This window comes from Canis lupus, unplaced genomic scaffold, assembly GCF_011100685.1.
Source record: "Canis lupus familiaris isolate Mischka breed German Shepherd unplaced genomic scaffold, alternate assembly UU_Cfam_GSD_1.0 chrUn_S1317H1495, whole genome shotgun sequence".
In the NCBI taxonomy this organism is placed as follows: Eukaryota; Metazoa; Chordata; class Mammalia; order Carnivora; family Canidae; genus Canis; species Canis lupus.
The window spans coordinates 7,046-24,240 of record NW_023330143.1 but is presented as its reverse complement, the minus strand read 5'-3'; the positions used below and the strand labels follow the sequence as shown (position 1 = coordinate 24,240).

General features: G+C 40.9%; 1 pseudogene; it reads right to left on the bottom strand.

Moving 5' to 3' along the window:
• Positions 1-15,996: 15,996 nt before the first annotated feature.
• LOC119878261 lies at positions 15,997-16,927 on the bottom strand (annotated as a pseudogene).
• Positions 16,928-17,195: the final 268 nt, after the last annotated feature.

Here is a 17,195-nt window from a genome sequence, read left to right as displayed (position 1 = left end):
AACTTTGTATCATTTCCACAGTTTTCCTAAAAATATAGATCTGAATAAAATATATGTTTATTAAAAATAGATAACTTATTTCAATTAATATGTCATCAAAGTTTATCTGTGTGTAGCATGGGTCAGAAACTCCTTCCTTTTCAATGCTGAATAATATTCCATTGTTCACATGCTGCAAAACTGAACTGCAAAGTCTATGTCCCATTTTGAGTCTAAAGACTAGAAAGTGCTATAATCCGGTAAGAGGTGATGTCCCAGTTTAGTCTATCGGCAGGAGGAAGCTGAGAATCAAGAAGAATTAATGTGAAAGTGACAAGCCGTCAGACATGAAGAGCTAATGGTTCAGTCTGATGTCCTCCAGGTAGGACAATTCCCTCTTACTCAGGGGAGGTTAGCGTTTTGTGATTTTTCAGGCCTTCATCTGGTTTGATGACAATCCTACATCAGGGAGAGCAATCTACTTTATTCTTCTGCCAATTCAAAAGTTACTATCATCCAGAAAAGTCTCATAGTCACAACCCAAAGCAATAGTCAAAGAAATATTTGTGCACCCTGTGGCCCAGCAAGTTGACACATAAAATTAGCCAGTACAAGTTCATTGCCTATCCACCTAGCACCTATACACATCTCCTTAAACTCTACTTGATCTCAAAATAAAGACAACACAAGGTCATAATTCCACCTAACATCATACAACTAACCTGCATACATACAATTGAAAATGAATCAAAATACCAAAAAAAAAAAAAAAGGGAATGTGATGTTTGATGTTTGGGGTGATTTTTACTTTGTCCTTGATATTCAGTCAGTTGAATACTATAATGGAAAATAGAGATACTACCATCCTATGGTAGAAAGCCAATTTATCTTCAGTTACACGATAAGGTAATTAGAAAAAAGAAACTAAAAAATTTTTTTTAATATATTCACACACAAATATAAAGAGCAAATACAATAATACAGTCTTCACTTCTGTAACAATCACATGATCATAGTTAATATTTATACCTGTTTTCTCCTGTTAATCATTTTGTATTGAATGTGCTTTCAGCAAGTACCAAGCTGGTCATAGTTCCTAAGCTGGTGGGGTGACAAAGAACTTCATTACTAAAGTGTCTGGGTCATTGGTAATTCTGTCTCAATGGCTGTAGCTTTCCATTGACCTTATCACAGAGTTGGTGGCACTAATGGTGGTCCTACAGGATCTCCTGTATTCTTCTATACTCTTCCTTAACTCCATTCAGGAGTAGTTGTCCAATTTCCCTTGGTCGCCAGGATCAATCCCCACAGCCAGCACAGCAACTTACTTCTTTGCCTATTCATTCAAAGTCATGAGTAGCCCAGGGGTGAGAAGGCAGTCTCATCTCTTTGTTCAGTTGAATTTTGTTGTGTCTTCTGCTGGGAGCATTTCTCCCTTTGGAATAAAGACTTCAAAGCAAGAAGAACATAAGTTAATTGGAACAGGAAGCAAACATTTTGCTGGTGGGTCGCTAACGATAATATGAATGGTGCCTCTTCCATTTCTATCTATTGGTTACAGAACTTTATTTGGGAGGAAGAACAATATGTAATGAGTGCTGATTCAGAGCATATATGGCCTTCCAGAGATCTGAACATGCTTGCTCCAGCCCTGGAAAGTATTGTTACTTAGCTGGTAGTATAACTAATTCTGCAAAAGTTCACTGCACCATCTTATCAGGGCAATTGCTTCAAGATAGTATGAAATGTAGTAAGGCCAGTGAATTCCATGAGCATGGGACGACTGTGACACTGCATTGGATGTGAATTGAGTTAATGGATCAGACCCAATGCTGTGTGCAATACTGTAATGGTGGATTAAAAGTTCTCTACATCCTTGGATGGTAGTTTTGGCAGAAGAGTTGCATGCAGAGAAGGCAAATCTGTATCCAAAGAAAGTCTCTATGCCATTAGCTACTGCACTTCTATTATGGAAGCAACAATGTAATGAACCTATATCCAGGCTCATCATGACATGGAATCATGTCCTATGGGGGGCTTGCTTTTGCTGCTGGAAGATTGGGCACTTAGCAGTGGTCATGGTAAGGATAACTTTGGTCAGTGAACTCCATATTGTTGAACTCCTGTACAACCTCCATGCCTGCCACCAGGGCCACTTTGTTCATGAGCCCAATGGGTGATGAGAGAAGTGGTAGGTAAAGAGGCTGAGTAGTATGCACGAAATGTGTCACTCTATCCACTAACCAAGTTAAAATTAAAATTAAAATCCTCCTCCGCTGATCATTCTTTGATGAGCATTCACGGGAGACGTAAATATCTTGTGTGTTTTTACTGATTCAGAAAGGCATGTAAATATATCTCTTCCTCAAATTTTCTTGTTGTTACCAATTTTCCAATAGTGTTTTCTTCATGTCCCTGATCATTCAACTAAATCCTTGGCCCAAGCACATGAATCAGTATACATTGTTACATCTGGCCTTTTCTCTTTCCAAGGAAGTGAACACCAGGTTCATTGCTTAAAGTTCTCCCCATTGAAAGAATTGCCCTTCACTACAGACCTTTGTGGATTTTTCAGAATGGGGCTGTAGTGCTACATCTATTTACTTTTGAGCTCTACCCACATATCACTGCTGAGGCTTTCTGTATACCAAACCAAATCTTTTCCTCTTTTGTCAGTTCAATAAAGTGATCCCCCAACAAGGTTTTGGGCTCAGTCAGGTAGAGAGAAGGTATCATAGCAAAAAGTAGAGACTGTGAGCATTTGGCTACTTCTTCATATGAATTTTCTGCAGTTCTTGCTTGGGCCAGATCACATATATGGTAATCAGTCCTTATATTGGTGTGAAGGGATGTGTTTCAAGATCCTAGGTGGATGTCTGCAACTGTGTAGAGTACTGAATCCTATATATACTTTGCTTTTCTATACATACATACTTGTGATGACGTTTAATTTATAAACTAGGCACAGTAAGAGATTAACAACAGCAATAATAAAATACAAAAATCCACAACAGTATAGTAATACAAATTATGTGAATATGGTCTTTGTCTCTATCAAAATACCTGATTGTACTGTACTCACCTTCCTTCTTATGATAATGTGAGATGACAAAATGCTGTCCTAGTGAGATGAAGTGCTATGAATAACACATACATGGTGAGGTAGCTTAGGCCACTAAAGACCTTCTGAACATATCTCAGAAGGATCATCTGCTTCTGAACATCAGGTAATAGCAACCATGGAAGGCAAAATCATATATAAATGAAGACTATTCTATTTGATAATGGACTGTTGCACGGCATTCCCAATTTTATGGTTTTGGGGGTTAGAAAACACCATGTTCAAGATGAGTAGTTAGGTTTCACAGAGAATTGGTGACCTATGGTTAAGCGTTTAGTCTCTACCAAGGCCCAGTAGCAGGCAAGAGGCATTTCTCAAAAGGAGAGTAGTTGCCTATAGAGGACGTCAGGAATTTGCTCCAAAATCCTAAGGGCCTGCCTGCAGTTCATACATGGAGGACTGCCAAAGACTCCAGCAGCATCCCTTTCTACCATTGACATATCAAGCACCATTGGATGTGCTGAATCATAGCACCCATGTGGAATAGTAGCTTACACCACAGTCTCGATATGAGACAGAGACATTTCTTTTTCTGAGCTCCACTCAAATTAGCAGCTTTTTGAGTAACTTAATAAATAGACATGAGTAAAATATCCAAATGAAGACTCTTGGATTCTTGGATGCCTTCCCTATCCAAGATACCTAGTGTGTATAGTACATCTTTTGGTATCAGAAGGGATAGTTGGACCAACATACACTTTTCCTTAAAAGAGAAATTTTTTTTGTTTTATTAAGTTCAAATTAGCATATAGTGTATTATTAATTTTTTAATATAAATTTACTTTTTATTGGTATTCAATTTACAACACACAGAATAACCCAGTGCTCATCCCATCAAGTGACCCCTCAGTGCCGGTCACCCATTCACCCACCCCCTGCCCTCTCCCCTTCCACCACCCCTAGTTCGTTCCCAGAGTTAGGAGTCTTTATGTTCTGTCTCCCTTTCTGATATTTCCCACACATTTCTTCCTCCCTTCTATTCCCTTTCACTATTATTTATATTCCCCAAATGAATGAGAACATATGTTTGTCCTTCTCCGACTGACTTACTTCACTCAGCATAATACCCTCCAGTTCCATCCACGTTGAAGCAAATGGTGGGTATTTGTCATTTCTAATGGAGTAATATTCCATTGTATACATAAACCACATCTTTATCCATTCATCTTTCGATGGACCGAGGCTCCTTCCACAGTTTGGCTATTGTGGCCATTGCTGCTAGAAACATCGGGGTGCAGGTGTCCCGGCGTTTCATTGCATTTGTATCTTTGGGGTAAATCCCCAACAGTGCAATTGCTGGGTCGTAGGTCTATTTTTAACTTTGAGGAACCTCCACACAGTTTTCCAGAGTGGCTGCACCAGTTCACATTCCCACCAACAGTGTAAGAGGGTTCCCTTTTCTCCGCATCCTCTCCAACATTTGTTGTTTCCTGCCTTGTTAATTTTCCCCATTCTCACTGGTGTGAGGTGGTATCTCATTGTGGTTTTGATTTGTATTTCCCTGATGGCAAGTGATGCAGAGCATTTTCTCATGTGTTGGCCATGTCTATGTCTTCCTCTGTGAGATTTCTGTTCATGTCTTTTGCCCATTTCATGATTGGATTGTTTGTTTCTTTGGTGTTGAGTTTAATAAGTTCTTTATAGATCTTGGAAACTAGCCCTTTATCTGATATGTCATTTGCAAATATCTTCTCCCATTCTGTAGGTTGTCTTTGAGTTTTGTTGACTGTATCCTTTGCTGTGCAAAAGCTTCTTATCTTGATGAAGTCCCAATAGTTCATTTTTGCTTTTGTTTCTTTGCCTTGTGTTGTGGTATCTTGCAAGAAGTTACTTGGCCGAGTTCAAAAAGGGTGTTGCCTGTGTTCTTCTCTAGGATTTTGATGGAATCTTGTCTCACATTTAGATCTTTCATCCATTTTGAGTTTATCTTTGTGTATGGTGAAAGAGAGTGGTCTAGTTTCATTCTTCTGCATGTGGATGTCCAATTTTCCCAGCACCATTTATTGAAGAGACTGTCTTTCTTCCAATGGATAGTCTTTCCTCCTTTATCGAATATTAGTTGACCATAAAGTTGAGGGTCCACTTCTGGATTCTCTATTCTGTTCCATTGATCTATGTGTCTGTTTTTGTGCCAGTTGTACCACAGCTTTGTAGTACAACCTGAAATCTGGCATTGTGATGCCCCCAGATATGGTTTTCTTTTTTAAAATTCCCCTGGCTATTCGGGGTCTTTTCTGATTCCACACAAATCTTAAAATAATTTGTTCTAACTCTCTGAAGAAAGTCCATGGTATTTTGATAGGGATTGCATTAAACGTGTAATTGCCCTGGGTAACATTGACATTTTCACAATATTAATTCTGCCAATCCATGAGCATGGAATATTTTTCCATCTCTTTGTGTCTTCCTCAATTTCTTTCAGAAGTGTTCTATAGTTTTAGGGTATAGATCCTTTACTCTTTGGTTAGGTTTATTCCTAGGTATCTTATGCTTTTGGGTGCAATTGTAAATGGGATTGACTCCTTAATTTCTCTTTCTTCAGTCTCATTGTTAGTGTATAGAAATGCCACTGATTTCTGGGCATTGATTTTGTATCCTGCCACGCTACCAAATTGCTGTATGAGTTCTAGCAATCTTGGGGTGGAGACTTTTGGGTTTTCTATGTAGAGTATCATGTCATGGCAAGAGGGAGAGTTTGACTTCTTCTTTGCCAATTTGAATGCCTTTAATGTCTTTTTGTTGTCTGATTGCTGAGGCTAGGACTTCCAGTACTATGTTGAATAGCAGTGGTGAGAGTGGACATCCCTGTCTTGTTCCTGATCTTAGGGGAAAGGCTCCCAGTGCTTCCCCATTGAGAATGATATTTGCTGTGGGCTTTTGTAGATGGCTTTTAAGATTCGAGGAATGTTCCCTCTATCCCTACACTCTGAAGAGTTTTGATCAGGAATGGATGCTGTATTTTGTCAAATGCTTTCTCTGCATCTAATGAGAGGATCATATGGTTCTTGGTTTTTCTCTTGCTGATATGATGAATCACATTGATTGTTTTACGGTGTGAACCAGCCTTGTGTCCCGGGATAAACTACTTGGTCATGGTGGATAATTTTCCCTAACTGCACGTGTTTGGCATCTTATGGCTAGTATCACTTGTTGAGAAGTTTTGCATCCCATGTTCATCAGGGTATTGGTCTGTATTCTCCTTTTGGTGGGGTCTTTGGTTTTGGAATTTAAGGTGATGCTGGCCTCATGGAACGAATTTGGAAGTACTACTCCATCGCTTTCTATCTTTCCGAACACACCGAGCTTTAGTAGAGATAGGTGAGTTCTTTCTTTAAATGTTTGACTAGAATTCCCCTGGGAAGCCATCTGGCCCTGGACTTTTGGGTCTTGGGAGGTTTTTGATGACTGCTTCATTTCCTCCTGGTTATTGGCCTGTTCAGGTTTTGTATTTCTTCCCAATCCAGTTTTGTAGTTTGTGGCTTTCTAGGAATGCGTCCATTTCTTCCAGATTGCCTAATTTATTGGCGTATAGCTGTTAATAATATGGTTTTTAAAATTGTTTGTACTTCCTTGGTGTTGGTAGTGATCTCTCCTTTCTCATTCATGATTTTATTAATTTGAGTCTTCTCTCTCTTCTTTTTAATAAGGCTGGCTAATGGTTGATCTATCTTATTAATTCATTCAAAGAACCAACTACTGGTTTTGTTGATCTGTTCCACAGTTCTTCTGGTCTCGATTTTGTTGAGTTCTGCTCAAATCTTTATTAACTCTCTTCTTCTGCTGGGTGTAGGATCTATTCGCTGTTTTTTCTCTAGCTCCTTTAGGTGTAAGGTTAGCTTTTGTATTTGAGTTCTTTCCAGTTTTTGAATGGATGCTTGTATTGTGATGTATTTCCCCCTCAGGACTGCTTTTGCTGCATCCCAAAGATTTTGAGTGGTTGTATCTTCATTCTCATTAGTTTCCATGAAACTTTTTAATTCTTTCTTTATTTCCTGGTTGACCCTTTCATCTTTTAGCTGGAGGGTCGTTAACCACCACGTGTTTGAAGTCCTTCCAAACTTCTTATTGTGGTTTAGTTCTAATTTCAAGGCATTATGGTCTGAGAATATGCAGGGGAGGATCCCAATCTTTTGGTATCAGTTGAGACCCGATTTGTGACCCAGTAAGTGGTCTATTCTGGAGAAAGTTCCATGTGCACTTGAGAAGAATGTGTATTCATTTGAGTTTGGATGTAAAGTTCTGTAGATATCTATGAAATCCATCTTGTCCAGTGTATCATTTAAAGCTCTCGTTTCTTTGGAGATGTTGTGTTTAGAAGACCTATCCAGTGTAGAAAGTGCTAGATTGAAGTCACCAAGTGTAAGTGTATTATTATCTAAGTATGTCTTAACTTTGGTTATTAATTGATATATTTGACAGCTCCCACATTCGGGGCATATATATTGATGATTGTTAAGTCCTCTTGTTGGATAGATCCTTTAAGTATGATATATTGTCTCTCTTCATCTCTTACTATAGTCTTTGTGGTAAATTTTAGTTTATCTGATATAAGGATGGCTACCACTGCTTTCTTTTTAGGACCATTTGAATGGCAAATGGTTCTCCAACGTTTTATTTTCAGGCTGTAGGTGTCCTGTCTAAAATGAGTCTCTTGTAGACAGCAAGTAGATGGGTCCTGCTTTTTTATCCAGTCTGACACCCTGTGCCCTTTGATGGGGTCATTAGCTTGTTCACGTTCAGAGTTACTATGGAAAGATAGTAGTTTAGTGTCATCATGATATCTATTCAGTCCTTGTTTTTGTGGATTGTTCCACTGGACTTCTTCTTAAAGGGGAATTTTAGGAGTCCCCCTTAAAATTTCTTGCAGAGCTGGTTTCTTTCAGTTCCTGCCTGTCTTGGAAGCTCTTTATCTCTCCTTAAATTCTGAATGAGAGCCTTGCTGGATAAAGTATTCTTGGTAGCATGTTTTTCTCATATAGGACCCTCAATATATCCTGCCAGCCCTTTCTGGCCTGCCAGGTCTCTGTGGAGAGGTCTGCTGTTATCTTAATACTCCTCCCTGTGAAAGTCAGGGATTTCTTGTCTCTTGCTGCTTTAAGGATCTTCTCTTTATCTTTGGATTTTGCAAGCTTAACTATTAAATGTCGAGGTGTTGAACGGTTTTTATGATTTTCGGGGGGATCTCTTCTGTTCCTGGATCTGAATGCCTGTTTCCCTTTCCCAGATTAGGAAAGTCTTTCAGCTATGATTTGTTCAAATACATATTCTGGGCCCTCTGGTCCTTTTGGCGCCCTCGGGAAACTCCAATTAAATGTAGGTTTTTTCTTCCTCAGGCTGTCATTATTTCCCCTAATCCATTCTCATGGTATTTTAGGTTGTTTGTATCTTTTTTCCTCCAGTTTCCCTCTTTGCCATCAAGTTGTCTTCTGTGTCACTCACTCGTTCTTCCACCTGGTTAACCCTCGTCGTTAGGACTTCTAGTTTGGATTGCATCTCATTCAATTGATTTTTAATTTCTCTGCCCTGATTAGATCTAAATTCTGCAGTCATGAAGTCTCTTGAGTCCTTTATGCTTTTTTCTAGAGCCACCAGTAGCTTTATCATAGTGCTTCTGAATTGGCTTTCTGACATTGAATTGTAATCCAGATTTTGTAACTCTGTGGGAGAGAGGACTGTTTCTGATTCTTTCTTTTGAGGTGAGGTTTTCCTTCTCGTCATTTTGCTCAGTGCAGAGTGGCCAAAGCAAGTTGTATTGGGAAAGGAGAAAAAGAGAGGAGAGAAAGAAGGAAGGAAAAGAGTAAAAGAAAAAAAAAGGAAGAGAAAAAAGAAAAAGAGAGAAGAGAAGAGAAAGAAAAAGAAAGAAAGGGAAAAAAGGGTAGGGAAAGCAAATAGAATCAAAAAGAAAAAAAAAAAGTAAGACGGGGAATATCTTCTTATTCTGTATACTTTAAACCTTGACTTCCCCTGGAACTTGTCAGTCTAGCTGGCCTTCTGGGGAGGGGCTTGTTGTGCTGATTTTCAGGTGTTAGCACTTGGGGGAGCTGCTCTGCCCCTTGCCTGGTGCAGGGCTCAGTGGGGGTTATTTACCCGTGAGGCCCCAGGAGGAACAACCGCAGTGGGCGGGGCCAGCTCTGGAGCCCTGGATTCAGCCCCACAGTAACTCTGGAGCTCTCTGTCTGCAGGGCCTGGAGGCTCCGGGCGGGGCCGCTGATCTGCTCAAGCTGGGGCAGGAGCGTCTTGCTGTCCTGGGCCCTCCTGGCCTCTGCCTGTCCCACGGGGAGGCCGGATCCTGGGCTGTGTCCCGGCGCCCTGTGCTGCGGGGCCTGCGCTGTTGGATTTCGCGCTCCCAGCCCTGCAGCCCCCTCCGCGGAGCCGCCCGCCCGAGCCCCTCCCCCGCTGCTCCCTCCCCATAGCCGCCTCCGCACGGAGCCTCTTCCTCTGCCCGAGCCCCTCCGAGCTGCTCCCGCCCCACCCCCCCTCCGCGGAGCTGCCGCCGGAGCTCCCCGAGCTGCTCCGGGTCCCGCCGTGCGCCCTGCAGCCCTTAGGGAGCTCGGCGCACTCTCCCGGGGCGCAGGTGTCTGTTAGTGTCCCAGGGAGCCCGAGGGCATCCCCGCCCTCCTGGGTCCTGCTCCAACTCCCTGCGAGCCCCTTTCCCCCCGGGAAGGTTGGTGCAGCTCCTGGGTCTCCGGACGGGGCTCTCCTGTCCTGGGGACACTCGCCCCGGCCTCCGCCCGGCTCCTCGCGGGGCCCCTCCCCCTTGGAGGCCTTTTGTTTCTTTATTTCTTTTTTCCCCCGTCTTCTTACCTTGATAGAAGCGTGAACTCTTCTCAACTCTTCAAATCTTCTCTAGCATTCCAGATGTTCTCTCTTCAAATCTCAGGCCGAATTCATAGATTTTAGGATGATTTGAAGGTTATCTAGGTAATTTGGTGGGGACAGGTGACTTGGGGACCCTACTCTTCTGCCATCTTGCCTCTCCCTCCGCATATAGTGTATTATTAATTTTGGGGTAAAAATTAGTGATTCATCAGTTGCATAAAACACCCACTGATCCTTACATCAAATGGCCTCCCTAATGCCCATAGCGTACCCCACCTCAACACTGGCAACCTTCAGTTTTTTCTGTATAGTTAAGATTCTCTTACGGTTTGTCTCCCCCTCTGTTTTTATCCTATTTTATATTTACTTCAAAAGAACTATCCTTATATGCTTTATCCCCCTTGGATCGTGGACATTTTACTGAGTTTCAGTTACTTGAGTTTCAATTGTATTTACTTTCCATCCTCTGATACAGAAATGTCCTACTAATAAATCTTAGAGTATTTACACCTTGACCTCTAGATCCAATCAGTGTTTTGTCCATCAATATAATGGACCAGTATGGTTATCTAGAAGAATAAAATACAATGGAGATCTCTATGAACTGAATTATGGCATAGTACCAGAGAGTTGACACAACTCTGAGGGAGGGCAGTGAAGACATATTGCTGGCCTTGTAAGCTGCAATCAAATTGCCTCTAGTGGATCTTAAAGACATGTGTCAAATCATGTGCTACATACCAGGTACCAAAGAATATGTTAATTTACCGAAGCAACAAAACCACATCTGGTACAGCAGTTGCAATTCTTGGAGTCTCCACCTAGTTAAGTTATAAGTATGAACTGGTCATTCTCCAAGATCCATCTATCTCCTGTGAAGGCCAAATAAGTGAGTTAAATGTGTATGTTATGGGAATCACTACCTCTATATCTTTCAAGTCCTTGATGGTGGCTCTAATCACCATGATTCCTCCAGGGATGTGGTATTGCTTTTTCTTTACTATTTTCCTAGGTAGAGGCAAATCTAGAGGTTTCCATTTGGCTTTCACTATAATAGCCCTCAGTCTGCATGTCAAATTGCAAGTTTGCCAGTTGCAAAGATATCTCTTCAGATTATGCATTCTGAAGGTGGAGAAGTACCAAAGAATGAGTCCAGTGACCTACTGGACCCATTGCAAACTTGGCCTGAGCTAAAACTCCAATGACCACCTGTCCTCTGGAAACTCCTGCTCTATCTAGGGGAAACACTGTTGTTCTGGGTTTCCTGGAATCAGTTTCAGGTCACAACCAGTGTCCAGCAGTCCTTGAAGGTCTAGATATTTTTCTATTCCTCAATGCACAAATTGACAGACAAAAAGGCCATAGGCCCTCATTTGGGGAATGCGGTGAAAAAGATTAATATATACATTTTTAGCAATGTCCCAGGGTGCTGCCTCAAGGGGATTCGATCTTCCCTTTGTTCTAGGAATTTTGAGTTTATAGACTGGTTCCATCTGGGAATTAATTGCAAGATCACGAATCTCTCTCTTTTTATTTTTTTTTAAGATTTTATTTATTTATTCATGAGAGACACAGAAAGAGAGAGAAAGGCAGAGACACAGGCAGAGGGAAAAGCAGGCTCCATGCAGGGAGCCCAATGTGGACTCCATCCTGGGACTCCAGGATCACACTCTGGGCTGAAGGCAGGCGCTAACCGCTGAGCCACCCAGGGATCCCACGAATCTCTCTTTTATGATTAAGTTTACTAAGCCTGTACATTTTTGCTAACACAGATCAAGGCTTCTATAATTTTCTTCCCTATTTCACTTCTAGGAGCACCAACATGACAGAGCCAGCACTGTAAATCTGCTTGTATTAATTATTCTGATTGTTATTTTGATTCTTCTGTCCTCTATGGAAAGCATGCCCACCTTGCCTTTAAGAAGCTCCAGTGCTACCACTTGGTAACTGTTATCTGGCATCAAAACACTCCCATTGCATTGGGATTTTCCAGTTTAGCAACACTAAAGGTCTGGCCTACAGACAACAGTGATCAGAGAGTTTTTCAAAGATGCTGGCACTAGCCTGAAAATTTAGTTCTCTGGTCATGACGAAAGGTATGACACCTAGAGACATCTGGGTGGCTCAGTGGTTTAGGCTCTGCCTTCAGCTCAGGGTATGAACTGGGGTCCCCATCTTGGGTCTTGCATTTGGATCCCTGCAGGGAGCCTGCTTCTTCCTCTGCCTATGTCTCTGCCTCTCTTTCTGTGTCTCTCATGAATAAATAAATAAATTTTTCAAAAGAAAGGTATGTCTTCTTGACCCTCCCTGAAACGACAATCCATTTTTTTATGACAATCCATTCTAACATTCCGATATCCCCATATCTTTCAATGTGTCCCTCTACATTACATCAAGGCAATCTGGCATTTCTACTTTGCTTACACTGGGCCCCCTTTAGATTCATGCTTTAGCCACCAACCAAGCAGATATACCATTAGCTTTACCTCAGTCCCCCAGCTATAATGTTACATGAAGAATCTCTGCTTAGTGAACCAATATCAAGAAATTTGGCTTGATTGAACTTTATTTCATGATTATCCAATTTTTTTCTTCATACATTAGAAAACATTATTTTGGGGTGTACTGTGTTCATGAGTTACACTTTGTACCTCACTATTAAAGGTTGTTGTGTTTTGTGTCTTGTTATAGGTGTAGGAGCAAAGAGGATGGTGGGAGTGAGTACTGAGGAAAATCAGCCCCTTCTCTCAGGTCACCTGCCTTTGAGGGGGAACATTACATTTTCTTAGGCAATTCAACATTAACCCTTTAGTACAAAGAGGTAGAAAAACCACTTGAGCTGTCAAAAAAAGACTCATTTTCCTCTGTTCTAACCTCCTCCCAGTTATTATTTATTTATTTATTTATTTATTTATTTATTTATTTATGATTTTATTTATTCATGAGAGACATACAGAGAGAGAGGCAGAGACACAGGCAGAGGCAGAAGCAGGCTCCATGCAAGGAGCCCGATGTGGGACTCCATCCCAGGTCTCCAGGATCACACCCTGGACTGCAGGCAGCACTAAACCGCTGCGCCACCAGGGCTTCCCTCCTCCCAGTAATTTAAAGAAGAGTCTGGTTTTCATTCATGACTTCTCTATCAAATCTTCATCCCATGTCAAGTTCTTTCTGTTTATATACTTAGATATTTCTTAAAGTTTTCCTATGTCTCTGTGTTAAGTTGGGTTCCCAAATGCATACTCTGAGGATGGGGATTCTCATGAAAGTGATTTATAAGGAGAAGGGTTGAGGGAAGCTACTACGATATAGGAAGAAGTGTGTGGCCCCAACTGGGGATTGACTTCAGCCTGATGCCACAGAATCTAGGGTATACACCGTGATACAGGACTGGCTCCACCCCGAGGCAAAGGAACCAGCCTGATGTCTATTGGCTGCTACCGTGTCCCACAGTGGTGGGTATAGCCTATAATTTTGTTCTGGTGTCAAAATGTACAGAGAAGGTGGGGCTTTGAGCTCTGAGCTGTTTGTAGCCCAGACACAGAGCTAGGGAGACACTGGAGGAGTGAAGGGAAGTGGATCCAGACCTCAGCAGTGCCTACCACGCTTCAAACATCGTCACTGGCACCACCAGAGTTCAGGCTCCATCCTTTCACACCCACATCATGACAATAACATCCTGCTGCGCCACTCTTGTTCCCTTCAATCCACTTCCACACTGATAACCCATACAGCTATCATCTCAAGCTCGAATCCAGCTGCATCACTCACTGGTTCAAAAGGCCTTCCAATGTTTGCCCCATGCTATTGTGAAGTAGGCTTTAACGTGATCGTGAGACCCTTCTGCATCTTTCCTGTTCTGGTCTCACCAGGTTCATGTCCTGCTATTTACCCATATAGGTTGGTTCATTTTGTAGCATACTGCCTGGCACATGGTGAGAGTTTAATAAATGATGTTGAATTTATAGATATATTAACACCTATGGTCACACTGCATTCACCAGAATTCCTGCATACTGATTTTCACCCCTGACCTTTGTAATGTATTCTCTCTCTTAGGAATGCTCCTACTCCAACTGAAGTGTACATATTCACTCTGCTGACTTGATTTCCAGTTTGAAATTCCATTTCATATGTCCTTTCCTCTTGGAACATTTCCTGAACCTTTCTTGTATGTCCCTAATTCATCCTTTCCTAGCACTTTGTGCTGCCACTACCTTACCCTTTATAACAGGGTGTTGTCATTTTCTGTTTTCCTCTGGGTTTCTTTCAGTGGATGTGAAGCTCTGTGAAGGCAAGACCCAGGTTCCCCTATTTAGCACTGAAGCCCCACAATCATCAGTGTTTCTGATATATTATTCTTCAGACTCAAGATGTTGCTATTGATTAATGGGTGATGGATAGATGGGATCAATGGAATATATTTATCCTGAAATTGCTTTGTGTGTGGGTTGAGCCACATATTTTAAAAAATATTCTTTCATGATGATATGTTACCACAATGTAAACTAATTAACAGAGAAGAATAACATGGACAACTCCTGTTCATATGATGTAATCTTGCTGAGAGTAGGTTCAGTTTCAGTTACTTGAATCGAGATGAGAATGTCAGGTTCAATTTCTTTCTCATTACATGGTTTAAGCAGGAGTTAAAACAAATTGTGGTCTGTTTAACAGACCCAGCTAGAATTCTTGAATCCAAATCAGACAAAATAGGAAGATTATTCCCTACAGCTCAATATATTTTTTGTTCTACGTTTTATTTACTTTATTGATCTTTCTTTATAGTTTTATTTTTTAGTTATTATTTATCATGCACTAGTCATTTTTCTAATTGTATAAAATATTCTAGGTAGCAGGCAAGATCTCTATGGAGTATAAATATATATTAAAAAGTAGGAATTCTCATCTGGCATTGAAATGATCTTTGATTTGAGTCATCGCATTTTCTAACAGCTTATCAGCATAAGATGGGTGACATGACAATGATAGGATTCTGAAGCCCCCAAGTAAATTTTCTTTATTTTATTTTATTTTACTTTTTACAAGTAAATTTTCAAATAAAGTATCATATTCTTCACCTACTCCATCAGTGTTAATGGGGCTTTCACTTTTATTTCCTAAAGTAAATACAAACCAGAATATTGCAATGAGCTTATTATCCACAACAATGATAACTAAAATTGACCTGAGTTATTACTGAAATATCCTTGGAATTTAGTTATAAGTAATGAATTAATAGAAATACAATATATAATCATCTATATTATTATGATATATAGTACATGTACATAATGATTTAACATGCATATGTATAAGATATATATTGTATATATAGATATTTGTATCTATATCTTATATATGTGGTCCAGCATAAAACCTAGCTCAATAAGTGGTAAGAATTAGAATCATCTTTCTGTCATCATTGTCTGGCACTGTATCACAACATTTAAGAGCATGGTCTGAGAAATCAGGTAGTCTCTGATTAGTGAATCTTCAGTATAATTATTTTGATAATTCCCCCCTTCTGTTTCCTCACCTATAAAATGGGGATAATAGCAATGCCTACTTCTTTGGATTGTTATAAAGACTACTGCTCAATATCAATATATTTTTAATTTTTTAAAAAATGATTTTATTTATTTATTCATAAGAGACACACAGAGACAGGCCTAAAGACACGGGCGGAGGAAGAAACAGGCTCCCTGTGGGGAGCCTGATTCCAGATCCCGGGATCATGCCATGATGCAAGGCAGATGCTCAACTGCTGAGCCACCCAGGTGTCCCTATTTTTAATTTTTAAAATTAGGATGAAAGCTTATGAATCCATGCATATGAATGAAGCTCATGAAACAAGCCCCAATTTGCTAGCATTATTCAAATATGCAAAGAGAGATCCTGAGCTAGGGTTATTTTTCCATTTCTTGCACCCATTTTTGCTCTTGAAAAACAAAATAGCAGTCATTGTTGTTGTTGTTGTTGTCATTTTTTATGTCATAGGTATTCCTTGCTGAGATCATCCAACATGTCTGTTTGACTTTTGCCTCAGTTGAATCACTGTTGAGCTCCAGATACATTTATTTGTCACCCACACTAGCATTCCTACTACACAGTTTCCTAATGGCATTTTTCATCTGGTCATTTCTCAAGGTATAGATTAAAGGATTTAACATGGGAGTTATTGTAGTATAGAACACTGCAACTGCTTTATCAATGGATAAAGTAGCTGCGGGTCTCATGTACACAAATATGCAGGGCACAAAGAATAGGACGACCACTGTGATGTGAGAGACACAGGTGGAGAGGGCTTTGCGCCTCGCCTCCAAGCTGTGGTTCTTTAGGGAGCGCAGAATGACCACATAGGAAACCATGAGGAGGAGGAAGTTTAAGACACAGATGAAACCACTGTTGGCAGCAACAAAGAACCAAGAGTGTGGGTATCAGTGCAGGCAAGATTGAGCAAAGGATTCAGATCACATATAAAGTGATCTATGACGTTAGGGCCACAGAAGGGTAGTGGGATGATAAAGAGGATCTGTATGGCTGCATGAAGAAAGCCTCCCACCCACACCACTGCCATGAGCAGGCCACATAGCCGCCGATTCATGATGGTCATGTAGTGCAGTGGCTTGCAGATGGCCACATAGCGGTCATAGGCCATCACAGTAAGCAGGATGACATCAGCACCTCCAAAGAAATGTTCCCCAAAGATTTGGATTATGCATGCATTGAATGGGATGGTCTTCTTTTCACGGAGTGACTCTATGATGAGGGTGGGGGTATTGACAGAAGAATAGCAGGCATCAATGAGGGAGAGATAGGCCAGGAAAAAGTACATGGGGGACCCCGATAATGGGCTGGCAGTGATAGTGACCACGGTGAGCACATTCCTACCACAGAGACGATGTAGATGACCAGAAACACAACAAATATGATTTTCTGCATCTTTGGATTCTCTGTGAGCCCCAGTAGCACAAATTCTGTCACGTTGTTCCTAATCTCCATTTTTCGTATTATGCTTAACTACATGACCTGAAAAAGAAATCCCTTATATTAATGTAACCTTGCATTTAGTAAGCTTCCACATCTAGTAAATGTAGCAGCCTGTATTCTAATGAGAAGTGGATTCTCATGAGGTTTTGTGAGATAGCAAGTAAGTTCTGAGTTCTTGAAGATCACCTAGGCATACTTCATCATCTGAGATGATAAAGAGCCTATCTTGAAGGAATCATACTGGCAGCTAAGTTTCAAAAGAGTGGTAAAGAATGGATGTTCA